We start from the raw sequence: 27,497 nt of genomic DNA, 5'->3' as shown, positions 1-27,497 counted from the left end.
CATCTGACCGAGAAAGCGTTTCGCTCCGTGACGTCATCACCGCTACATCTCGTCTGCAGGTCGTTTAGAGGGGTCACTGAGCTACGTATACAGGAAAATGGGGTCTCGTCTATACACCTCACGTAAATGAACATTCCGGCACCAGAACATCCATCCAAACACTGCCAGTTTTGCATATGGTGCATCCACTCCTGGAACTTCGATCGTTTCTAGCTGTTCAACAACAGCTGACAGAAATTTGATTTAAATTGATAAGTACACAGTTGGTTTGAATACACCAGCTTCATAAAGTAATTTATTTAAACATTATAGATGGCTGTAACTCTCGGGAAAATAGCTCATTGGAAAATAAATAAATGATCGATGTTCGTAACTTTGCGAAAAGATTGATATTCGCCGGCAGGATTGGCGGAGCGATTCTAGGCACTACAGTCTGGAACCGTGCGGCCGCTACGGTCGCAGGTTCGAATCCTGCCTCGGGCATGGATGTGTGTGATGTCCTTAGGTTAGTTAGGTTTAAGTAGTTCTAAGTTCTAGGGGACTGATGACCACAGCAGTTAAGTCCCATAGTGCTCAGAGCCATTTTTTAGATTGATATTTCTTATCCTTACCCATCTAAATAAATGTTTTTTCCACTTACTATCTTGCAAATTACGCAGAAAAGCACCTTATATGAGGTGCTCAGTATTCATTTGTTGGAAGGCAGTACACCTGTGTGACTTCTCTATTTGAAAAAATCTGTACCTGTGGACATTTGAGCACACTGTTCTTATGTCAGAGGGAGGACTTATAGTTTCTGTAAGGTGACTCGGGCTTTGCCACTACTGTTCTTTTCACATGAGCAAAGGCCTTTTCAAAATCGCATGCTTTTCACTGACTGGAAAGAAGGAAAAAGTTTCTGAACCAAAACAGGGTAGTTTGTTGAGTCGTTGCTACTTGAAGTAGAATGCATCAAGCTGAGATAAACGTTAAGGCGAGCGCCGCTTACGATATCTTTTGCATCCCCTTGCTTATCAAAGTGTCCCGCAGTATTCTTTTATGACGAACCGTGACTCGCTATTTGCAAGTGAATGGCACATCTGAAAGGGAAGCAGCGCCCGCGACGGAAGGCGGATAATCCAGAAAAACCGGCGTCTGAGGACGCCGAGTCTATAGATTCCTGGTTCGGACGTTAATATCCTTCCGAGGCACTACAGACACGCTCCTCTGAGCGGGACTTAAAAACTTTTCAACGGCCGCCAGTGCTGAGCAGTATTTCTCCATCGCTATAAAGCAGACGCCCGAAGAGGGAAGGAGAGCAGTTGGGGGCCCCGCCGATTTCGGAGGGAGCATTCCGACTCTGCCCGGCCTCGGCCCCCAGGGCTCAATCTCCGGCACCCCAGAGCTGCCAGTGCGGCGAGGTGGCTCCCCTTCCAAATGGCCTTACATATTAGCATCTGAACAAACACAGATAGCTGATCGATGTGAACGCGTTAGGCGGGCAAACGGGTGGGAGAGACGCAATTTTCGATCATAAAAGCCGCTGTGTGTTTAACCCACGGCTAATACGCCATATATATGTATAAATATCGTTAACCATTAATCTTGCCGGAGCACTGCTACTGGAACACCTGCGGGGCCGCGGCCGAAGCTGAAGAGAAATTTTCGGTGTCACCCAGCCAACGATTTTACAACACACGCCGCGGAATAAACCTACTAGTCTGAGATTTCACATAAAACTTTCAAAATCATGATGGTACAAGAAAGTGCCTGCCATCAAACCGAAAATAATGACAAAATCATTTCACCATCAATTGCGCTACGTAAAATATTTTCATTGCACACAGAATGCCTTTCACAAATGGTTAGAGTACTGGAAAGTATCTTAGTTATTCACGGGAAGATATTATGACTTTATGCTCCCTGTAATTACACATAAATATCTCGATATTCACCTGCCCAGATGCTTGATATATCTGCCACATGAAGTTTAACCATAGGGGTTTGCCGATGTACCTTCACCGCGTTGGAGTTAATCCCGCTCCATTCTGCGACTGCACTAACGCTACAGAAGCTTACATAAAACTCATCCTCTTTGCATGTGCACAATGGGAGAGGAACAGTCAATCGTTTCTGAAACAATCATCGTCTGAAGTAAAAGTTTCCCGGGACGAAATGGTTCAAATGGCTCTGCGCACTATGTGACTTAATTTCTGAGGTCATCAGTCCCCTAGAACTTAGAACTACTTAAACCTAACCAATCTAATGACCACACACATCCATGCCCGAGGGAGGATTCGAACCTGCGACCGTAGTTGTCGCGCGGTTCCGGACTGAAGCGCCTAGAAGCGCTCGGTCACAGCGGTCAGCAAAGTGAAGTATATGTTCGAAGATATAAGGTGAAACTTCGCGTGATCTTCACACAGAATATTGGTCTGAACAATACTATGTTTAACAAAGTGAACAATGACTTGAAAAAGGTACAGTGATAACAGAGTATTTCTATACGAACCAAATACCTCAAGCAGTGGACATCTTAATGCATGACTCAGGGAAATGGGGCGGTCTTTCTCTCCGCACTGTTATCTACCTGACGATAATTATTCTAATAAACTAGCTGCGCAGTGCTGCAGTCTTACCTGAAACGTCTTCTTTCCCAAAAATTATAAAATTATTCAAAATTTACATTCTTTTCGCCTTCCATCCTTGCTGTCTTTTGCGATAAAGTATGTATGTACATGTAGATGAAGGTATTTGTCTCTAGCTCAGAGACACATCAACAAGTAGTGGGAAACCTTAATAGAGCAATTCTGAAAGTAAGCTTGAAAATCGATTTAAAACATGTATAGTCAATATATCAAAATAAAATGGAACAAATCACCCATGAAGCCATAGAACCAGTCAATGAGTTTCTGTACTAACGGGAGCTTAACAGAATTACTATTCTGGTAGCAAAAAAAATTAAAAATATTTTTCAGAACTAGACTTTTGAATGTCTGAAACTGGAACTTTGCGTTCATTATATGTTAAAAATAAATGGGTCTAAAACAATGGACCTTAGTGGCATAAACACGTATGTCGTACCAATAAGCATCGCACAGAGAAAATAATATGCATATGTATATATGAAAAGGATAATAATGAGGAATTGCTGTATCAAGCACCTGTCCTCCGTAGAAATTACTCTGAGGAACATAGGTTCGTTTCTTGCATTCATGCAACCACCATCACGGACTAGTACTGTTTTCGCTTTTGAAAATAAATGTTCAGATGTGTGTGAAATCCTATGGGACTCAACTGCTAAGGTCATCAGTCCCTAAGCTTACACACTACTTAACCTAAATTATCCTAAGGACAAACACACACACCCATGCCCGAGGGAGGACTCGAACCTCCGCCGAACCAGCCGCACAGTCCATGACTGCAGCGCCTAAGACCGCTCGGCTAATCCCGCGCAGTTTAGCTTTTGATTTCTTTCCTGTTGGTGTATGGTATGTCATGTCAAAAGCACAGTAATACTTCCTTCAAGAGATAGTGTAGTTCAACGAATGGGACAGGTTCCTCTCTAAAATGCTAAATTAAAGCAGTTTACCAAGAAACAGGATACCATCACATAAGGCCAACACATGAACAGACACTGTCAGCAGGGCATTTAGATGAAGTTTGGCTATTATGGAATACAATTTAGTTTTGTAGCTGTATCTCGTAATTGAAGTCCATAGCTCGTGGTCTAGTGGCTTGCGTTGCTGCCTTTGTATCACGGTCTCCTGGGTTCGATTCCCTGCCAGATTGGTAATTTTCACCGCCCGGGGACTGGGTGTTTGTGTTGTCCTCACCATTTCACCACCAATGATAAAAACGGCGAGACTGAACTGAGTAAAGTTTGGGAATTTGTACGGGTGCTGATAACCGCGTAGTTGAGCGCCCCACAATCCAAACATCGTCATCATCATCCAAACTGAACTAATTCTTAACTCTCAAAAACTCTTTATTGTAAACTTTAGCAGTAAGTATTCGTATTTTTCTTAATAAAGTTTAAAAAACTTAGCACCGAAAAGAAAGTTCGAATATGTTGCAGTTGTATTAGTCGGCAATTATGAAGTAGGCTGTTAGAAATGCAAACAATCATGTGTATTTTACAAAAAATATCTTTAGTTTATACCCAGAATGCAACTCTTGAAATGCCTCGTAATTTACGGACATAACGTGATCACTTACCCGTAACAGAAGAAAATGATCTTATTCGTTCGTTAACTTCAAAATAAAGTTCTGAAACAATTAATTGTTTATATAACAGAGATTCATCCATTTGCAGAATGCACAAACGTAATCTTGGTTTTCAGTGCCTGTACCGTCAAAGGAATACTGAGTAATCCCTGTGGCACGACACCTATCTTCCCCTCAAGCCGTATCCACAGAACCTGCTGTATCCATAGTCCAAAATCGATCAATACATAACGATCGACCAATATTTTACTTACAAAATTACGTAGTTTTAGTAGTTAGTGTACATTTGCAATAATTATTGCATATATTTGATAATTACCTTCTGTTTTGCAAAGCAACGAAAACAGTTTCTCTGCACTTTAGCTCATAGGATGTCTAGAGGCGAACTGGACTCTTTGCAGAACATCGTGGGAACATTTAGTAGCAGTTCGTGCGTCTCCCGCTTAGCAACAGCACTCGAGGGATGATAAATCACCAAATTCTGCATTGCCCGACTATTCCGTTACACCTGACGTTCATCTACGTTTTGCGCAGACGTACAACGTACAGAGACACTGGACCTCGCATTATGGGTGCATCGTGATCCGACACACAGCGAATACTAATTACGAGTATAAGCCAACTTCCGTTGGGAAGTAGGACGGATGGAAGACGGGGCGGGGGGGGGGGGGGGGGGGCGTTAAGCAGACAAATGAAAATTCGGTAATTTAATGCATGTAAGTTGCAAATTTAACCCACTTTGTTAGTACACCTTTTGGTTATTGGGGATTGCACCTGAAACAAATTCCTGATCCTTGTTGGCAAATTGACACTGTGTACCAGACACGATGCCTTGCCCTTCGCGGACAAATCTTATTACCTCTCTCCTATATTCCCAACTTTACACGACTTCTAAATAAGTTGCGGGACTAGCACTCCTGTAAGAAATGATTTTTCATAGAAATGATTTAGCCACAAGCTAGGAGTTTCTATTCAGAACGAATCTTCACCTTTCAGTGGAGTGTACGTTGTTTCGATACATCCTGGAAGACTAAAATATTGGGCCAGACCAAGGTTGGTGAACGGAATCTTATCTTTCGAGTATTGTTACGGCACGCAGCTCTAATCTGACAGCAAGTTACAAAACAACGAATGCTCTATTACACGAATGAAAGATTCATTCTGGAAGGTTTTTCCTGGCTTGCCTAAATCACTTGAGCTACTTCCGGGTAGGGACGGGAAAAACCGACCAGTTATAACCGATGCCGGTAGTTTAGTTCTGAATAACTGCTATTTGTAGGTATTTACCTAGTCTCGGATATAATAGATACTTTTTGTCTTTTACTAATAACCGAGATAAAAACCGAAATCAGTTAGCCATGAAATCAGTTCTAATTTTTTAAATTTACCTTTTTTTTAAATAAAGGAGTAATTTTTATTTGTAAAATTTGCATCGGTTTGAAATATTGCGCTATTATAGAAAATTAGAATAGCGAACAGTGCTATTTTAATAATAATGCCGACAGAAAGAAGCAACAAACACATGCCGTAAGAAATGGTTCAGTATTGCCAAGACAGTAATGTCCCTGTTGCCGTATGTCATGGCTTAAGGTACGCGTGTACGTGCAGTGTATAAGATTTGCCCCCACCTGGTCTATCGGTAGTTTCTTGTTGTCGTCGCCCGACATCCGTTGTACTACAGAATGCAGATTGTCACCAACACTACTGTATAAATATTTGTACGAAGTGACGTAGGAATGAAGAAAATGCTTCTTTTGCTTTCAAAGGTTACAGATTTGTCTGCCTGTTGTATGAAGTAATAAAGGAGGAAAGAGATTAGGGTAACACACTAGCTAATCTGTTTCATGTGTCTATATAATATGCCTTTATGTGCTTGTAGTGCTTCAAAACGGACAAATTAACACGAAGAACAGAGTTCTTCAACCTCAGATTTCAGTCTTTACCAATGACTATTCATAATGTCCGAATAATGGTATGATGCCCGCTTACAGCATGTTTTTCTGAGCAGAGTTTCAGAGAATTAGAACCAATAGGAGAACATCGGCGATATTTTTGTACTATTCAGCCACTTATCACTTCTGTAGAAAAACAGCGAACGGTAGAGGCACTAAGTTTCCTTTTATTTGCCTATTTAATTTAATATTTTGATTCCATGTTCACTGTCTTTAAATTGAACAATCTTTATATGAAGATAGTAACTGTTCTCGAAAAAAACAGATACCATTGATGACTGTACAGCTTCTCTAGAATAAATGATAATTAATTGAAACCCTCAGCTGCCGACAGGTGTTGTTGATATACTTCAATGGGGACAGCTGAAAATGTGTGCCCCGACCGGGACTCGAACCTGCAGTCGCGCTATTCATCTATGTCCTCGGTGGCTCAGATGGATAGAGCGTCTGCCATGTAAGCAGGAGATCCCGGATTCGAGTCCCGGTCGGGGCACACATTTTCAGCTGTCCCCATTGAGGTATATCAACAACACCTGTCGGCAGCTGAGGGTTTCAATTAATAATTTGAACAATCTTTTTTCGATTTCTAGGTTTACAATATGAAATAACAGGGATAAAAGAGTCGAACTCGGGTATTTTGTAAACTGCTTTGTCTGAGTGGTTTTAATAGTTGGGTTAAACTGTCGTGAAAAAAAAAAAAGAAAACGCGATAACCGCCATCTCTACTTCCAGGTTGTTCCGTCAAAAAGCACACGGGCAGTTCTCTCATCCACCAGTTTCCTACCGAAGCAAATGCTCCGTCTAGGACGATGACGACAAAAGACGTGACCTTTTCGTCCTTTCTGACTGATCGGAGTTACGTTAGAAAATGCTCAGCTGGAAAGTGTAAAAATCAATGAACACTAACGCAGCGCATGGAATCCGTTCTGAGGCTGCTCCGTACTAGTTCTCGCTGTACAAGAAGGTGAAGCATATTCTGAAGCCCTACGTGGGGGTGATAATTTGGTGCATTCGTACGTCGTGCGGAAATTGCGAACGCTCTGAGCCGAAGCCGGGAGCAGGGCGTCGAGGGGACACCGACTGGTCCCTTCCGGTCTCTCTCTCTCTCTCTCTCTCTCTCTCTCCCTCTATATCTCTCTCCCCCTCTATATCTCTCCGCCTGGTTCAGGCCACCAGCCCATCTCGTCATACGACCGCTGAACTCCCGGCGAAGCACGTCGGAGGCACCTCGCGGCCGGCGCGCCGTGCCCGCACACTGCCGGATTGCTCCCATTATCGGAGATGACAGCCGTCCGTAATGATTGTAGGGGGCGGCCGGACATTTCTCATCATTAGCGGCTCTGCTCTGCCGCGTCCGCGTCAGATAGCCGCCTGGCGGCGGGAGGTGACGAACGGTCCGTCCCCATTACCACCCTTGCCACTCGGCCGTTTTTCTCCATCAGATTGCGGAAGGTCACAACAACTGAGTCACTCAACTGGCCGGCCCAGTACCCCTTCTTCATCTGTGCTGCTATCCAACAGCATTCTTCTCGCCACCACTGCACCCTTGATTTAGCCAATAGCCCCCCATTTATACCGTGCTACCGAAATCGAGCATCACAACTTTTCTTTGCACTTAAGACCGAGTCCCTTGTTAGATTCCGCACAAGACATTAATCGAGACGTTCCTTGCATCCGTACTTAGAGCTTCCCACGGCACCGTGTGAAGACTACCCTCTCTCGCGGGCACAGACCTAGTAGAGTGCGACGAACGAAACAAATCATGCGAGCCGGCCGCGGTGGTCTAGCGGTTCTAGGCGCGCAGTCCGGAACCGCGCGACTGCTACGGTCGCAGGTTCGAATCCTGCCTCGGGCATGGATGTGTGTGATGTCCTTAGGTTAGTTAGATTTAAGTAGTTCTAAAATCTAGGGGACTGATGACCTCAGAAGTTAAGTCCCATAGTGCTCAGAGCCATTTGAACCAGTTGAACCAAATCATGCGACGCAATGCTCTGCAGAGTCGTCGAGATCGTTTTATGGGCAGACGTCTATTCATCCTTTGCGCTGCTGCACTACTAAATCAAAGAAAGATCGCCAGTCTCGCTTTGAACCGAAAAGGGAAGGTTAAACTTCTCTCAGTCACAAAATCAATAAAGGAAACCATGCTGTTGTTCTCAGAAACGAATCCGACATCCCGTCACTTTGGTGGAAAATGTACATCGCTAACAGTTTACGTACAGCCTCCAGCTAGCTCCTGGCAGCTTCTACCGATAATGTCCAAGAAACAGTAACAGTTCAAAATCGTTCAAATGGCTCTGAGCACTATGGGACTCACTGCTGAGGTCATTAGTCCCCTAGAACTTAGAACTAGTTAAACCTAGCTAACCTAAGGACGTCACACACACGTCCATGCCCGAGGCAGGATTCGAACCTGCGACCGTAGCGGTCTCGAGGTTCCAGACTGCAGCGCCTAGAACCGCACGGCCACTTCGGCCGGCCAGAAACAGTAAAACAGTCGAAAGTCAATTGGTTAAGAGAAACACAAAAACACACACTTAAATCTGACTAAATACTTCACTTTCAGTACTTCACTTTCTTCACGTTCCATTTCTAGCTACCCAATGACAGCACGATTCACCACAAGAGAATGCCAACTCCCTCTGCCGGCCGGGGTGGCCGAGCGGTTCTAGGCGCTACAGTCTGGCACCGCTACGGTCGCAGGTTTGAATCTTGCCTCGGGCATGGATGTGTGTGATGTCCTTAGGGTAGTTAGGTTTAAGTAGTTCTAAGTTCTAAGGGACTGATGACCTCAGAAGTTAAGTCCCATAGTGCTCAGAGCCATTTGAACCATTTTGAACCAACTCCCTCTATCAAACCACACTCTTGTTTACAAAAACCGTTAAGCCTTCAACAACCACTAAGGACAAACAGACTTGCCTATTATCTTAGCTTTTCGTATTAGAAGAAATACTTTATTCCAAGCTGCATTATGACCGCTTGTGTCTGCCATCTTACCACTTCATAAAAGCCGTAGTCCTTCATACAGACGCTCTTTGACAGCACGGACGGCCACTTCCACGCAGCAGATTTATGCTATACTGTTGACCATGTACTTATAGCAGTTATATTTATGAAATTATAATGAATGTAGCAACTAGTCAAATAAACATGATTTATTTATTTTGTTGCAAATCACTTCATGATAGAAATCTGCCAACGACAGCACTCCTACTTATGGCATTTACCGGTTAGAAAAGTGCAACGATGATGACTGATATCTGTCGAAATCGATTTGCAACAAGATAAATAAATTATGTTTCCGTCACTGGTCCCTACATTATTTATAATTTTATATTCAACGGTCGCTGCACAGAAAGGGAACCTTGTGGAGCACAACATTCAAAAGTTATATTTATTTTTGATATAAAAACGTATGATTTGGGCAGTAGGAAATTGTAAATGTTTTTCATATCTTGGAAAGAGAAAACAAAGAAGACAGGAAAGAGTAGATGTACACGTCCCTTTACTAACACCACATGGGGAAGAGGACTTGAAGTGGAACTTCAAGTTCAGGTTCCCCATTTGGTGCCACCTACTTTAGTATTATCTTCTAGAACATCACTTCTCGGAAAAACTCGTTTTTTTCAGTCCATGCTGATCTAATATATGTTGGTACTGTGTGTTAGCGTGTTGTGTGAGTTAACGTGTTTTAGGTTACCAAACAACTACTACCGCTAGTTTAGTAAGAAAAATAATTTGGCGTACTTTCGGAATAATATTCTGCCACGATGTAAAATGACTAAGTTATACACAGATCATAATGGGTGCCACAACTAACGTAATTATTAATCTTGTAAAAATATATTTGTATAATAAAACTATTTTATTCGAGCAGTGTACTTGTTACACGGGGTCGCTAAATCTCCGGAGACAGGAGTTAAACATTGTCTGGAATCAGTACCTTTACCCAACAGAGCCCACAACACCGCCCAGGAGGCCTGCTGGTCGATCTCAAAGATTTCGCGAGCTCCAAACTGCTCCTTGAAAACTGTTTCAACATTCAAGCCTTTCAGCCAATCAGACTCGACAACAGAATAAAGGCGTTTTGATTGGCCATTCTTTGCCTGCATGAACTGCGCTATTAGAGCTGCTCACTGCCAGTGCTTTTCCACTTCCAACAGTTACTGGAAAACACCGACCGGAATAAATCGTTCGGTTTAAGTCAATGTAGTAGGACCGAGCATAGCTCTTTTAGAAGGACTATAGAAATCCTGACCCATCATCTGTTGACTGGGGAACACACACTGTCCCTAGTTATCGGAAACCGGTATTGACGTCCAAAATAGCAAACAAAACGAACACCTTCGTGTGGGAGAGAATAGTACGGTAAAGCGTACTATTGTGATACGAAGAGGCAAGCTTAGATCACAACATGCAGCTCTTACTGTGGGACCGAGCGAGGTGGCGCTGTGGTTAGCACACTGGACTCGCATTTGGGAGGACGACGGTTCAATCCCGCGTCCGCCATCCTGATTTAGGTTTTCCGTGGTTTCCCTAAATCGCTCCAGGCAAATGCCGGGATGGTTCCTTTGAAAGGGCACGGCCGGCTTCCTTCCCCGTCCTTCCCTAATCCGCTGAGACTGATGACCTCGCAGTTTGGTCTCTTCCCCCAAACAACCCCACCCAACCCTCTTACTGTGGAGCCGGCCGGAGTGGCCGAGCGGTTCTAGGCGCTACAGTCTGGAACTGCGCGACCGCTACGGTCGCAGGTTCGAATCCTGCCTCGGGCATGGATGTGTGTGATGTCCTTAGGATAGTTAGGTTTAATTAGTTCTAAGTTCTAGGGGACTGATGGCCTCGGCAGTTAAGTCCCATAGTGCTCAGAGCCATTTGAACCATTTTTTCTTACTGTGGGAGGAGGTGAGGGTTGATATCACAGTCGCAGTTGCTGGTAAACGTGGACAGGTTTACAAAAATTTCAGTAGCCATTTCCTCTCAGGCTAAGTGACCACCAGCAGGATTGCCGTTTGCCACCTGCCAATATGACCTTGTGTATACTCCTTTGATTTCCGACATCATATTGAACTACTTTTAAGGCATTTTTAATAACTATTAACTTATTTAAACTATATACTTCTCGTACTATTAGTACCGTTGTTTTTAATTATCCTTCAATATGTAAATGGTGGCTACATACCTAGCACAAACAATGCCATCGCTTGGCGCTTACTGTCAGCCTTTCATTCAGGCTAGATCAAACGCGGCTTGCTGTCAAAGCCAACACGCTGCGTAATGCAGTTATTGCTTACTATTGTGCCACATGCCTGTAACCCGCAAGCCTAGCCTCACACAGATATTTCTTTCTATAATTTGGTGAGTATGTCTAATAACTCCCGGTTCGGTTCTGCATGTATATAGATATGGACAGTACGTTCCACTAGTTATTTGTCTTAAAAAGAATTTTTGTAAATATTTATTTCTTTTAACGCTTACTATTTTATTTTTAACGACTGCAGATACACTGCATGTAATAGTTACTTTTTGACTAGTGTTGCTTACGCTCTCTAAGGCAAGATGGTTTTCTAGGTTACTTAAGCGAATAGTTACGTAGCTGGACTTGGATTACCTCGTGGTCACCACTTTATGTAATACGTAATTTATGTAATACATACGTTCTGTAATATATACGTTATTGTTAAAAACCGAAGTGACGTTCTACGGATCGGAGCGTGTAATGTCAGATCTCTTAATCCGGGCAGGAAGGATACAAAATTTAAAAATGGAAATGATTGGTTGGTTTTTGGGAAGGAGACCAGACACCGAGGTCATCGGTCTCATCGGAGTAGGGAAGGAAGTCGGCCATGCCCTTTCAAAGGAACCATCCCGGCATTTGCCTGGAGCGATTTAGGGAAATCACGGCAAACTTAAATCAGGATGGCCGTACGCGGGGTTGAACCGTCGTCCTCCCGAATACGATTCCAGTGTGCTAGCCACTGCGCCACTTCGCTCGGTATGGAAATGAATAAGTTAAAGTTAGATATAGTGGGGATTAGTGAAGTTCGGAGGCAGGAGGAACAGTATTTCTGTTCAGGTGAATACAAGTTTATAAATACAAAATCAGAGAGCGGTAATGTGAGAGTAGGTTTAATAATGAGTTAAAAAAAATAGAAACGCGGGTAAGCTATTATGAACAGCATAGCGTTTGCATTATTGCAACCAAGACAGACCTGAAGTCCACATCCACCACAGTTGTACAAGTTTATATGCTAACTAGCTCTGCAGATGAGGTGGAGATTGAGGATATGTATGATGAGACAAAAGAAATTATTCAGTTAGTTAAGGGAACCTAAAACTTAATTGTAATGAGGGACTCGAAAACGATAACAGGAAAAGGAAGCGAAGGAATAGGAGTAGATGAATATGGATTGGGGGAAAGAAATGAAAGAGGAAGCCGCCTTGTAGAATTTTACACAGAGCGTAATTTAATCATAGCTAGCACTTGGTTTAAGAATCTTGAGAGAAGGTTGTGTAGGTCAAAGAGACCTTGAGGCACCAGACTGATTATATAATGGTTGGACAGAAGTTTGGGAACCAGATTTTAAATTGTAAGATATTTCCAGGGGAAGACGTGGACTGTGACCACAATTTATTGGTTAGGAAGTGCACATTCAAACTGACGCAACTGCAAAAAAGGCAGGTATTTAAAGAAAGATGAGACCTGTATAAACTGAAAGAACCACAAGATGTAGAGAGTTTCAAAGGGAACGTTACGGGATGATTGACGCGACCGGGGGAAAGGAATACAGTAGAAAGACGATGGATAGCTTTCAAAGATGAAATAGTGAAGGCAGCAGAGGATCAAGTATGTAAAAACACGAGGGCTAGTAGAAATCGTTGGGTAACACAAGAGACATTGAATTTAATCGATGAAAGGAGAAAATATAAAAATATAGTAAATTAAGCAGACGAATGAGAATACAAACATCTAAAATATGAGATCGACAGGAAGTGCAAAATGGCTAAGCAGGAATGGCTAGAGGACAAATGTATGGATGTAGAAGCATATATCACTAGGGATAAGTTAGATACTGCCTACAGGAAAATTAAAGAGATCTTTGGAAGAAAGAGAACCACCTGTGTGTGAATATCAAAAGCTCAGGAGGAAAATCAGTCCAAAGCAAAGAAAGAAAAGCAGTAAGGTGGAAGGAGTACATAGAGAGTCTATAGAAGGCAGATGTACTTGAGCGCAATATTATGGAACTTAAAGAGAACGTAGAGTAAGATGGGAAGTCGAGATACGACACTGCGAGAAGAGTTTGACGAAGCACTGAAAACCTTTAAGTTGAAACATGGCCCCAAAGGTAGACTACATTCCGTTAGAGCTACTGATAGCCTTGGGAGAGCCAGCCTCGACAAAACTCTTCCATATATTGTGCAATATGTATAGGGCAGGCGAAATATCCTCAGACTTCAGGAAGAGTATAACAGTCCCAATTCCAAAGAAAGCAGGTGTCAATAGGTGTGAAAATCACCAAACTATCAGTTTAACAAGTCACGGCTGCAAAATACTAAAACGAATCCTTCACAGCAGAATGGAAAAACTGGTGGAAGCCGACCACGGGGAAGATCAGTTTCGATTCCGGAGAAATGAAGGAACATTTGAGGCGGTATTGACCCTATAACTTCTCATAGAAGGTATGTTAAGGAAAGGCAGACCTACGTTTATAGCATTTGTAGACTTAGCGAAAACTTTCGACAATGGTGACCTGAATACTGCCTTTACAGGTGGCAAGGGCAAAACACAGGGAGCGAAAGGCTATTTACATTCTGTACAGGAACTAGATGGATTTTATAAGAGACAAGAGGCACGAAAGGGAAGCAGTGTTTTAGAAGGGAGTGATAGAGGTTTGTAGCTCATCCCCGATATTATTCAATCTTTATATCGAGCAAGCAGTAAGGGAAACAAAAGAAAAATTGGGAGTTGGAATCAAAGTCCAGGGAGATGAAACAAAAACTTTGAGGTTCACCGATGGCATTAGAATTCTGTCAGAGACAGCAAAGGACTTGGAAGATCAATTAAATGGAATGGACCATATCTTGAAAGGAGGGTATATGATGAACATCAACAAAAGCAGAACGAGGATAACGGAATGTAGTCGAATTAAATTAGGTGATGCTGAGGTAATTAGATTAGGAAATGAGATAATTAAGGTAGCAAGTAAATGAGTTTCGCTATTTGGGATGGGAAATAACTAATGATGGTCGAGGTAGCTGGGATATAAAATGTAGATTGGCAGTGGCAAGAAAAGCATTTTTGGAGATGAGAAATTTGTTAACATGGAATATAGATTTAAGTGTCAGGAAATCCTTTCTGAAAGTATTTGTATGGAGGGTAGCCCTGTGTGGAAGAGAAACATTAACAGTATAGACAAGAAGAGAATAGAAGCTTTTGAAATGTGGTGATACAGCAGAATGCTGAAGATCAGACGGGTAGATGACGTAATTAACGAGGAGCTACTGAACAGAGTTAGGATGAAGAGAAATTTGTGGCACAACCTGACTAAAAGAAGGGATCGGGTCGTAGGACACATTCTGAGACACCGCGGGGGCATCAGTGTAGTACAAAAGGAAATGGGGGGAGGGGAGGAGGACGTAAAAGTCGTAGAGGGAGACCAAGAGATGAATACAGTAAGCAGATTCAGAGAGATGTAGGTTGCACTAGTTACTTAGAGATGAAGAGGCTTGCACAGGATACAGTAGCATGGATATCTACATAAAACCAATCTTTGGAGTGAAGACCACAACAACAACAACAACAACGTTATATTTAATTTACAGAAATACTGAAGATGCCCCACTAACGCCACACGCGTCAATTTTAAAATAAACAGCGACTGCTTGAAGTACTGTTGCTGAACCAGGTCGAAAATTGAGTGGAGAAATACGTTTACCATACAGGTGATACAAGTAATTACGTCGTGTGTAACTGTACGTAATTGCTTCCTGCGACGTTCAGCTTTTCTCCTTTGAAACGGCGAATCATAATTGTTGTTCCATCACGATTTGAGAAGCGATCATATGGTTCGGTACGAGTAGCAGCACCGAGGGGTCATAAGTCGGCTGCCGGCACAGAAGATACGAGTATTTGCTCAGCTGTATTGTTTCAGGGCCCATTCTATCGTACGCGAAGCCGCCCGCATTTCCCTCGGTGGAGGCGGGCCAAGGCGGCTGAGTCACGAGGCTGCCTGCGTCCTCCTGTGGCCGGCATATACTCACGGTAATGGCCGTCCCACTGGGAGGAGATACATCCGGGCCGCCAGGAGGAGGTAACGCCGGCACAGGCCGCCGCTTTCACCGAAGGAAAATAAAGAAGACTCTTCCACCCCGCCCTCCGCGTTCTGCGTTCTGCGCCCTCACTGTGCACTATTGTCCAGCGGGGGTCGTAACATGCGGAACCGGCTATCCGCTGCAGACCTTTCCGAGAGCTTCGCGACCAGTATGGCCGGACGGGACACAAACTCTCTAGCCAAATGAAGGGTCGCCCAGGAGGTCATACATCTCTGTGAGCAGATCAGCAAAATCTCTACTGGAGAATCCAAAGTTGTTGATTGCTCGAACAGAAGACCTTCTTTTACCGCAAATATACTCGGAGTAAAACGAAGTACACATACACATTCTCTCTCTCTCTCTCTCTCTCTCTCTCTCTCTCTCTCTCTCTCTCTCTCTGTGTGTGTGTGTGTGTGTGTGTGTGTGTGTGTGTGTGTGATGCAGACAAACAACCTATCAACATCAACGCAGGGCTGAGAACGCAGAATCGTGAAAATGTTCTCAGGTAACCATAGGTCGGAAAGCCCATCCGGTAAGCGAACTTGTTTAGATGTATCTGCTACTGGCAGTTTGTCCTACTGTTGTGTCCGTAGAAGATTTTAATTTTTATTCTTGCTTTTGTGACCATAATAAGAGTCCAGGCTCTATAGGCAAACAGCCAGCTGACATTAAGAAATAGTCCACCAGGACGCAGGGACAAGATAAGCGGCGGAGGCTGCCAAGTATGGCTTGTTGATCAAATAACTTAGTGTTTGACTTCCTGTCAGAGGAAGCGGCACGAATCAAACTTGCACAATGGAAGACGCAAACACCAGGGTGATAATACAGCAAGAGAGAGAGTGTCAGTCACATGCGGACAAGACTCGTGTGGAACCAAATTAAGTTGTGTGCAGCTACAAACGAAAGTGTCGTGTGGAACCGAAGGTATTCTTGCGCAAGCCGACCAATTAAAAACGAGAGTGTCGTGTGGAACCATACGCATTCTTGTCCAATCTGATCACTTAGAAATGAAAGGGTCGTGTGAAACAAATTAACTCGTGTGCACCCAAGTACATGAGAAACGAAATAAAAGGCCAGGCAGCGGAATAGCTAGAAGCAGAGATTCAGATGCAGATTCACAGCCAGTGCCGGCAGTTTGGAGATTTCGCAGCGAGACGCCAGGGGGGCCGAGTAGGCCCGTAGCAGCCGATACAGCTGATAAAGACTTCAACTACGAGAAGACGGTGATAGACTCTGGTGGACACTCTGGAACTGCAGGTCAAGTAGGATTTTTAGAGTTTCATTGGAATAGTGTTGAACAGAGACTATGAGTCTTTGTCTCAATTACTTAGAGAGATTTCAGTGCTAACCCAGAACAAGTGATTGCTTTGTACTTGTTTCTTATATGTACCGGCAATTAGCTTTGAAGTAGCAACTCCGAATAAATAGACTGAATCTTACTAGGGGGTTTATGGTCCAACACCTCACATAAGTAAATGTGAGAATAAACTTGATAGAAACTAACCAATCTTTTCTGCCTATTGCAATCCTGTAACCTATTTTCAGGAAACTTATTTGCTTCAAACCAAGGAGATTCTCTCCCTCTCATCTCCGATATAAAGGTTGACAGCAATTTACAACTAACCCATTGTTGTTGACGTCCCGACTGCGCTATGCAGTACGCACGTACTTCATCCTGGTATAGTGAGGCTGTGCCGAGATGCGACACTACTAAGCTGCAGCTGTTGCATTGTGCTGTGCCTCTCAGAGCACATGTTCTGTCGTGGTGCATACAGGGTGGTTCAGCTGCCCCTACCTATGAGTTTCATGCAACCCACAACACCTCCAGATACCACGAGCAAGCAGTTTTACAGTCCCTCCTTCACTAGGTGCAAACTATTAGTACTACAGAGAAAAATCTACATAGCCTCTTTAGGATATTTAAAGTAGTTAAATTTTGTATTAAGATGTGTTTCCAACAGAGGCAGTAATTCGAAAAAAACACTGAAGCGCCTAGAACCGCCCGACCACTCCGGCCAGCTGCAGTTACCAAATATTTCAAGTAACGTGTACGTAAGTGACATTCATACCTGTGTTTCATGAATAATTCGAAGTCTGTAGCCTTCAGGGAAAATGCATCCCTATACCAAATTTAACAATATTCAAGGAACTGTGACTGACTCCCGAACAACAGGGACTTACATGCATTGAGAATAAAGAATAGCACATTGAGATTGGCTAGCTACTAGCGGAAATCTGGATCTGCATAGTAAAATCTTAAAAAGGACGACTGACCGCTGCACTGTATAATTTATAAGTCACATACACTCGCTGAGTGCATCCAGTTTCCTAATGGAAGGTAACCTGATGAATACTCAATTTTCTACAAAAAATTTCCGTTCACTGCTTCTGTAAGTCTAATAGTTTGCGCATGGTGAGCGAAATAATACGAAAAACTTGTGTGTAGATTTTGAAGGCATTACAGGTTGAATAAAACTCAAAGGATCGCAAAGCTCTGCCACTCTTGCCAATGGGGACCGACTGAACGCTGTGTCATCCTCAACCAATGAAGTCATCTCAATACGATGTTGACGGCCGTGGGGTCAACACACCCTCTCTCGGCCCTTGTCGGCTTTGCAGATATTGAAGCCAGTTTTACTGAAGTAGCCCATCAGTTAGCATCTCGAAATTGAGTGCACCCAGCTCCAGACCTTACACCAAGGAAAAATCCTTGGCAGTACCCTAATCTGAATCTCGGTCGCCCGACATATGTTTATACGGAAAATTTTGTTTGGATCGATATTGCCTATCCATTCCTGGTCATATTATCACCTTTTTAACCCTCTCTCCTGTATACACACACACACACACACACACACACACACACACACACACACACACACACACACTGTAACACTCCGGTTTATTATTACTTTACTTATCCCGCTCGATCGGGATCTGATAGCAGCCCAAATAGATATTAATTACTGTGACCGTGTACCTAATGGGGCTGGCAATCGGATTGGACTGCTACGGGGTTGTTACATTCCATTTTGTCCTTCTCAAATGCTGTAATAATGATATGTCTGGTGCCAAGAAGAACAACAACACAGCTTCATTAATCAATGACCTATATTCATCACAAAAATACAAAGTAAAGAGACAGCCACTGCCTTCGTCGTACAGAATTAATAATGGCTAATCTCAGCACAGGCCCTTTCGTTATTCCTTATCGTCACACGCAAATTTTAATCACTGTATCCAACACTGCAATCCAACACTGCAATCCAACACTGCAATCCAAATGATGCCGGCGCGGTAGATGCGTAATTACAAATATCGGCACAAAAAATCACTGAATCACACTAGTAATTATACTTTTTTCACTTTCCCGAATATTCCTAACACAAAGGGGTTAAACCACGGCGATGGCCACTCCCTTTGTCGGTACGGTCTTGCATTCCAGCAACAGACCTCCACCCGGCTCGGCCCGCAGCGTGTACCACACTACAACTGTCTCAACACACGCTCTCGCTCTCGCAACCCGACACACACTATCGATTGTTTGTCCTATCGACCTGTGCTGTCGCAAAACTTATAGTAAGGGCCTACCGACCCCTTACAACACACACACACACACACACATATATATGACTATTTGTGACTGATAATGATGTACTGAACAACATACATCAGAATTTACGTCATTTACAGACTGTTACAAGTAGAAGGTTTTTAGGCTGGTCAATACCTCCTGGTACATTGTGGCAAGAATATTTATTTTTAACTAGGCAGCAGATGTTGATATATAGACGTAAAATGGTTAGCTTATCCTATCAGGCAAAGACCACTTAGTGATGTAGTTATGACTGTGCAGAAAACATCAGGCGTAAAGTTTGCTACGTGTTTTGGATGAGGCTGTTCTACACAGAGGAGAAACAAGCAACATACTAATGCGTGTGCGTATTAAAGTACCACATACAGAAATATCTGCACTTATACCCATGTACCCTGTATACATATAGACGCTAGCTATGTGGTGATTGTTTGCAGAAGACCGCACATGATACAGGGTTTGTGAATGAGGGTGAGACTATAAACTCCCGTCCATGTTTATAGACTTCTTTTACTCTCGCTAACTCACTGTAAGAGAATACCTAGATGGGTCATAAGCTTAGACTCTTACCTCTGGCTTCTGCTGAAAAACTAACATTCAATGCACTTCTCAATTCCTGTCCGTTCTAGCAACCCTTTTCATTTCAGAGTAACTGTTGCAACCTGCCATACTCATTTTTACGTAGGTCTGCTCTCGTTATTCCATCGCATTTTTTCCTCTTCTCATCCCTCTGCATCAGCAGCTTGATGGCAATGACTTCCAAAATTGGTTACAGTTTTCCGAATGTTATCTCCGAAAAGTGCAGAGTGATACGCCCTGTCTATGCAAAATTTTGTTTAAGGAAGAAGCATCGTTGAAAAACCGTTGGCAAGTCAATCCTCGCAATATGCACTACTCGTCAATTGAAAAGTCCTCTTAACTCAAAGACCTGGATTAAAAGTCTCTATACATCTATCAACATTCCGCGCATGTTTCCCCAGACCCGCATCGTTGGTACCTATTTTATTGATAGACGTCTAAGTACGCGCAAATATCTCGTGTCACTAAAATAGGCTTCTGTCGCAGTTATTGGAAGACATCCCGCTGGACATAAGGCAATATGGTACCAACAGACGGATTTTCATCCCATTACGTACATGTAATAACAGATGCTCTTAAGAGAACATTTGGAAAGCATTGAATCAGCGTTCAGGAAACGAAAAATGGTCTACACACACACCTGACTTAGCGCTTATATTCTTTTATCTGCGGAAAAATTTAAAGCAAGACGTCTATTAGGAAACACCGACCACTCCTGATGGCATGAGATACCTTGTTACAAGGGCCTACGCTGTCGTAACTCCAGATGAAATGCAACGTGCCATATTGTTTCTCCAGAATCGTGTTACAGCGTATAACAGTGCTCAAGGTCAACTTGGTGTGACAGCCGTGATAATAAACACACGAGACGTACTTGAGTTAAGGGTTCGCTTATATCTGCTGTAACAGGACAAACGTTTGTGGGAGCTCTTCTTCTGACTGCAGGACAGTGGTTTGCGGCGCCGTTACGTTAATACTATTTGATCAAGTCCCTTACACGTTACGCCGTTGACGTTCTAAACTTCTTCCATATGGCACAGACCCATTAGAAAAAAAGAAAAAAAGTCGGCGTCGTAATTCGGGGACGATTTTTTTCAATAGTCATTAGTCTTCGACTGGTTTGATGCGGCCCGCCATCAATTCCTCTCCTGTGTCAACCTCTTCATCCCTCAGAGTAGCACTTGCAGTCTACGTTCAAAAATGGCTCTGAGCACTATGGGACTTAACCTCTGAGGCCATCAGTCCCCTAGAACTTAGAACTACTTAAACCTAACTAACCTACGGACATCACACACATCCATGCCCGAGGCAGGATTCGAAACTGGGACCGTAGCGGTCTCGCCGTTCCAGACTGTAGCGCCTAGAACCGCTCGACCACCCCGGCCGGCTGCAACCTACGTCCTCAGATATATGCTGGATATATTCGAATCTCGGTCGCCCTCTACAGTTTTTGCCCTCGGCGGTCGTAAGCGATAAAAATTACTTGCGAATGACAGGTACTTGGTCATAACTTGGCGAAAAGTGAATCTCGATGTATTTATCTAGTCCGCATATATTCGGGGTGGTCAGTCATAGCGGCCTCACCCTGTGTATTCAGATTTGTACATAAAGTATTAATTACGCCACACTCGTTACAAGAATTCAGATACTGGTCAGACGTAAAGTGGTAATAAATGCGAGCACTTGTAATAGCTGTTGTTATAAAACTGACACGCCGCGTTCTCGTATAGCTCACGATACTAACAAGGACATACATTGTAGGGCACCACTTATTGTATTGAAGGAGAAGACTGTGTAATGATATAAATATGGATCCAAAGATGGCATCAGAAAATTGCCGAAACCGGTAATCTATATGAGTAAATTATTTTAGCGATCTTGACAGTTGAAAATTTACTCGATGGTCATGAATTCATATGTTTGCTGTAGGTTTGTGTGTGCGTGTGTGTGTGTGTGTGTGTGTGTGTGTGTGTGTGTGTGTTGTGTGTGTTTAAGATTACCGTGCGTGGGTGCGCTCGTGGTATCTGAATGTCTGTTCCTCGACCCCCGTCACGCTCGCGGCACAAATTTATTAATTGTCCGCCGAAGCACGCCGCGGGGTCGCCGCTTATTAATTTATGTCCCGTTAACAGGAAATACAAACACGAAATTATTAATAAATTAGTGCAAGCGCGGAAATGGAGCAGCGACTGCCGACGGCAATCCAATCAAATGCGAGGGGGCACAGAGTGCAACGCGTCGCCCCAAGTTCCTCGTTCCACGATTTTCGATTGGTTACGCAACCACTCTTGTGTCTGCTGTTTCAGAGACTGCAGCCAGCAAGTCTACCTTTATAGCTAATCAGCATGAAGTCATGGTTACTGTCGAGAGTCCCTTATATCCTTCGTTACCGAAGAATGGATTGGACATAGTAATGCCACGGTCAGTTCAGCCTCTTGACTACTTTTGAAACTTACTAAAATTACACATTAATAGTAGAGTGCTTAAACAACAGCATGAGATTGTGGCTCCGCCTTGATGCAAATCACTTTTTTTCTTTTTTTTTTTTTTTTTTGCTCATTCCCAAATTAGTTTCAGCGACAAATATCACCATCATCAGTGGCTTCTTTGATTCACAACCCGCTGACGATGACGATATCAGTCGCTGAAACTAGTTTGGGAATAAGCAAAAAAATAACAAAATTGTTTCGCATCAAGGCGGACCCACAATCCTGTACTGCTGTTTTTGTAATCAAACAAGGAACAATGGAAGAATTTCAAAGACAAAAAATTACAGAATGTTTCAGTTAATGGCTTATCGATAGTACAAGGATTGTTTCCGAAAAAAAGTTTCCCGCTCCTCAACAAAGCTCAGTATGTAACGAAAACGTCGCTCTCATGTCTTCATTTCCGCGAATCTATTAATTACCTTGTCAACAATTAACGTTTATAAATTGCTTGTGGAGTTCCATTGAAAGTTGGGAATGGTGTGTGTGTGTGTGTGTGTGTGTGTGTGTGTGTGTGTGTGGTTTATTTAGCCTAATTAGAAACCTGTCGGTTAACCTAAGACGCTTATATACTAAGCATGTCGGCTACAATTAAAGTTCCTCAGAAATTGTAGAAATTATAAACTGACGCTGCGAAAGAATAGGGCACACTATAAGTTTGGACTGGATGTACTGATGTTCCCAGATGTCAGTATTAACAACAAAAATAAGAATAATAACACTAATTATAATTATTACTAATAACAGTAACTTGGCACACATGTGTCTAACCTCTAGCAGCTAGGCACTTGCACATCGTTTTGATTGCAGTTATTAAGGGATCCAAAGCCTTAGTTCACAATTTAACGTAAAACCAATGAGGCATAAGTCTTCGAAAGGCTACTTTAATAAATTAATAGGAAATGTAATATTGACAGTTTTAAATTTTGAGAAATCTACTAAGAGTGGATAAAAATCTTGATATGCTGTACAACTGCTGGTGGCACTTAAAATAGCCTGGATATTTACAGGATAGGTTTCTGATTAATTGTAATGGAATTTTATGCCATACCCTGCAAAAACAATCTGCTCCATTTCTTTCAGGTATGTTGGAGAAAGGTCTATTGATCGTTTTTCCAGTAACAACCAGTAGTTGACAATGTTTAATCACAGCGATTGTAAAAACCCGAATACTTGTTATTTTATTCGTATGATCACTCATCAGTTTTGGGGACTAAAAGTCACTGCGACTAAAAGCATAATGATATTTAAAGACGCCATTTCTTTTCGAAAGAATAAGGTCGTAAATGAATGAACCTTATCGCACATAATCACACATAATTTATTACATTTCACCAGTTACATTTCTTGTTAATCCCTGATATAGCCAGGATAGAAACAAGCGATCTAAAAAAACTTCCTGGCAGATTAAAACTGTGTGCCCGACCGAGACTCGAACTCGGGAGAATGCAGAGTGAAAATCTCATTCTGGAAGCGATCTAAAGGTTTTACATAAAGTAAATTCCTTAAATAAAATCTTCTACTAGCCAACACTGCAATTACGTAAAATTTAGCTATGACTAGTCACAGCTGATTGTACAGTCGCCTTCCGATTTGGAATAAGATGGGTTTGTACCTGGCGTATTTGTGCTTCGTTTATTGCATTTTCAATGCATTTCGCGTTCTATTTTGTATTAGCGTGTCTGTCTGTTTCTTAGGCCTTGAATAACTTATATCTTATCTCCATTGCATACGTGTCATTCTTTTACTGAGATCCGTCTCTTACATGAGCGGCCAGTGTGATGTAGAAGTTGCGTCTGAGCCTCATTTAAGGAGTAGACATTACACACGTTTTTATAATCGGTGTTTAATTCACGTTTTGCTCGAATCATTAAGGTCTATACAATCCTTAGTGGCACTCTTACTTAGTGAAAGTTTCTGTTACTATTCCAGATTTGAAGGTGGGTGTATACTCAGCTGAAACTAGTCATGAATTAATGTAGTGTACCTGCGAACTTGACTTAAAAGATTTTATATTATCATCTTTTCATTTATGTCAACATGATAAGGTCTTACGAACCATTACAGAGCCTGCATCATGATCTACAACTCAAGGGTACAGATGAAAAAACAAGAGAGTCCCAAAAAAATTAAAAATGAGATATTCTTACCACTGCTTACTTCGGAGTCGTCTATTTCATCATGCTAAATAGTACAGAGGAAAACACAACGCTGTCCAAGTTACAAACAGTTAAAGAAGTCGTACACAAGTGAAGAAACAGTAGAGCTCGTCTCGATGGCGCTAATAAACAAACAGTACATTTAAGCTACTATCGGCTCACATGCGCTGTGTTCTGACTCACTGTTTATTGTCGCTGTGTTCGAAGTTACAGCTTCTGATTGATTTGATTCATATAATGTATGTATTGTGTTCATTATGTTTTCTTACATTGTAGCCTGAATTTCTCTTGCATGTTGGACGTAGAGTTTCAACTGCCCTAAAGCGAATAAAGTGACGAATCTGAACATGCTAATGATGAAAAATCAACAAGAAGCGTAAAACATACGGTCACCTCAATAATGTTGGAGAACAGCTACTAGTCTCTTCATTTGAAACTAGAGCGATGTGAAACTAGGCGATATGAATATTTCAAGAATATATTTAATAATTTACTACATTATCTAACAACAAAATTCAACGCTACTGAGCGTGATGGTGGTACTGATTCACAAAACAGTTACTTATCAGGACTTAACCCGGTGCTTTCTGTAGCCTGTAGTACGGCGCAGACAGCAGAATGAACAAGGTTAACCGCTTTTTTGAAATACCAGTGCCTTTCGTTTGAAATTACCGAAGCTGCTGCAGTATGGACACATCTAGTGGCACAGTGCTACGAATGTAGCGCGTTGTAACAGTCACTTGCATTGTATGAAGAAACAGTCGGCGCGGAGATAGTGCTATGTGATTGTATGAGATTGTAACACGTGTTTTTTTTTTTTTTTATAGTGATCATATTGAAGAGATCACTGACTGTGAAAGTAAGTATATCTAAAGATATAGTAACGTAAAATTGAGCTTTTAGAGTTGCTTTTGTGAGTTGATTCGAAAAGAAACCGCTGGGACAGAGTGTTCTTCCGATATAAATTTGTTAAAGTGTAGGCCTATTTTCTTTAACTATAATTTGCTTTAGGCATTGTGAGCTCATGGAAGTTCCGAGATATGGGATTGTGACTAGAAAAGATGCGAAATAATTTTCAAATATTTACCATGAGGTGACGGGTGGTTGAAAAGTGTATGTCCCAGTGGTTCCACAGTGGAACCACCTCTTTAACTAATCGATTGTTTACTTTTGTCAATTTCTTCTTGGGTTCGTTATCTATTCTGATAATAAAGGTTAAATTGGTGAAAATTTTTATATTATATTCTAAAGTGAAACCATCTCCTTAAAAAAATTGATTGTTTACTTTTTGCCAGTTTCTTCTTGTATCCGTTGATTCACAATTGTGCGAAAATTTTCAAAATTTATTTCACTTTATTGGGACTCAAGGGTTAAATGAAAGCTCCTACAGCTAGAAAGAAGGGGAGATACGGAATAGTGAAGCAACAGAAGTGCCGGTATGACTTAAACCATTTCAATCACTGTGTTGGATTAAATTTTTCCGTTTACACACAAATAAAACATCTTTAAGAAAAACTGGAAAGTCTCCAGTTGATGGACGAGGAAAGCATACTATTCGATCTCATAAACTCGCCGAACAGTATCGTGAAACAGTAATGCTATTTTTTGGTGCCTTAAAAGGGAGATAAGCACATTAAATTACAAAACACTCCCAAAAAGTATATCTTACAGAAGACTTAAAGGTCAAGATACGTCTATCATACTGTTTGATCACATATCAGACATTCAGATTTATAATGAAACAATCAGACGCATTTTTGTATCAAAGGTAAACATCGCTTCTGGATACCCTCAAACAGAAACGTACTATTAGTGTGACGAACAGGAAGCCAAAATAACTGATCTCACCAAGAAAATCTGTAACGCAACAAGACAAGAAGATAGGTAAATGCTGCAGGGAATCATAGGAATCTGGAAAATGAGAAGATACCGCACCTCAATAAATCAGAACGGTTCTATACTAAGAAAAGAACTGCCAAATAAGAGGCTAAATGATCAACTATAGCAGAGGCCATTGCGATAGATTTCAGCAAGGCAGTTTAATTGCTACACTTTCAGTGTCCATATTTTATCAACTGGATGGTCAATTATGCACACCTATGAAGAGACCATGGTGAAGAAGGGATCAGATGATGTTGAGTCAATGCTTCATCATTTTTTTCTACAATTATGTGGACAGAGAGGTTCGTTATTCATGTTCTCGCCGATTCATTTGAGGGACTAAACAAAAACCACACCATTATTCAAACTCACAGGAGAGGTACTGAAAGCTATACCGCTCTATTAGCAAAGACACTCGTGTCGGTCGTCCGCTGCCACAGCCATTAAAGCCAAATTTTGGCCCGTGTCCCAACGGATACTTCCCGCGTCCGTCCCCACACTGACGTCTCAGATTATTTCACGCAATGTTTCTTGTCTACACAAACGTCGCTGATCTCAGTCGTTAACTGACACGGTTGTCGGCCGTTGTAAGAGGTGATATCTCAAATTTTGTATTCCCAGCCCACTCTTGATATTGTTGATCTCGGAATATCAAATTCCCTAGCGATTTCCGAAGTGGAATGTCCCATACGTCTAGCTTCAACTACCGTTCCATTTCCAACAATTCGTGCGGTCATAATTATATGAATCACCTGAGTACAAATGACAATTCTGCCAATGTACTGTCCTCTTATACCTTTAGTACGCGATACTGCCACCATCTGCTTATATGCATATCGCTATCGCATGACTTTTCTCGGCTCATTTTAGTGCATAAATGAATCAAAAATTAACTCTGACGCACTTATTTGCCACAGAAATGCGTGATAATTTATGCCTGTTGTTAACTACAAAAGCGTTACTTGATGCACCCATTAATAAACTGTTCTCTTGAATTATAATATTCGACATTTGTAAAACGACAAGTTCATCAGGAACCTTAGCTTTCACTGTCCTACAGGATGACGGTATCTGATGTAGCTGTGGTGTCGTTCTGGGCAGAGCTCTTGCTCGTTCGTAACTATATTGACCTCAGCGTGAGGGCGCTGCTGTTCTGAGAGAGGAGGCGTTCTCTTCAGGAGCGCCTGCCTTCGTTGCGGATTGCAGCGAGACATCGCTAATGTTTGTGATACCTATTCGCGTTGCCAATTTTGGTGTGGCACCACGATCTCAGGGCGATACCACACTAACAGCTCTCTCCAACTCAGGACGATAAATAGTTTAGACAAGAAGA

The sequence above is a fragment of the Schistocerca serialis genome, chromosome 6 (assembly GCF_023864345.2).
Source record: "Schistocerca serialis cubense isolate TAMUIC-IGC-003099 chromosome 6, iqSchSeri2.2, whole genome shotgun sequence".
NCBI lineage: Eukaryota > Metazoa > Arthropoda > Insecta > Orthoptera > Acrididae > Schistocerca > Schistocerca serialis.
This window is presented reverse-complemented; position numbering follows the sequence as displayed.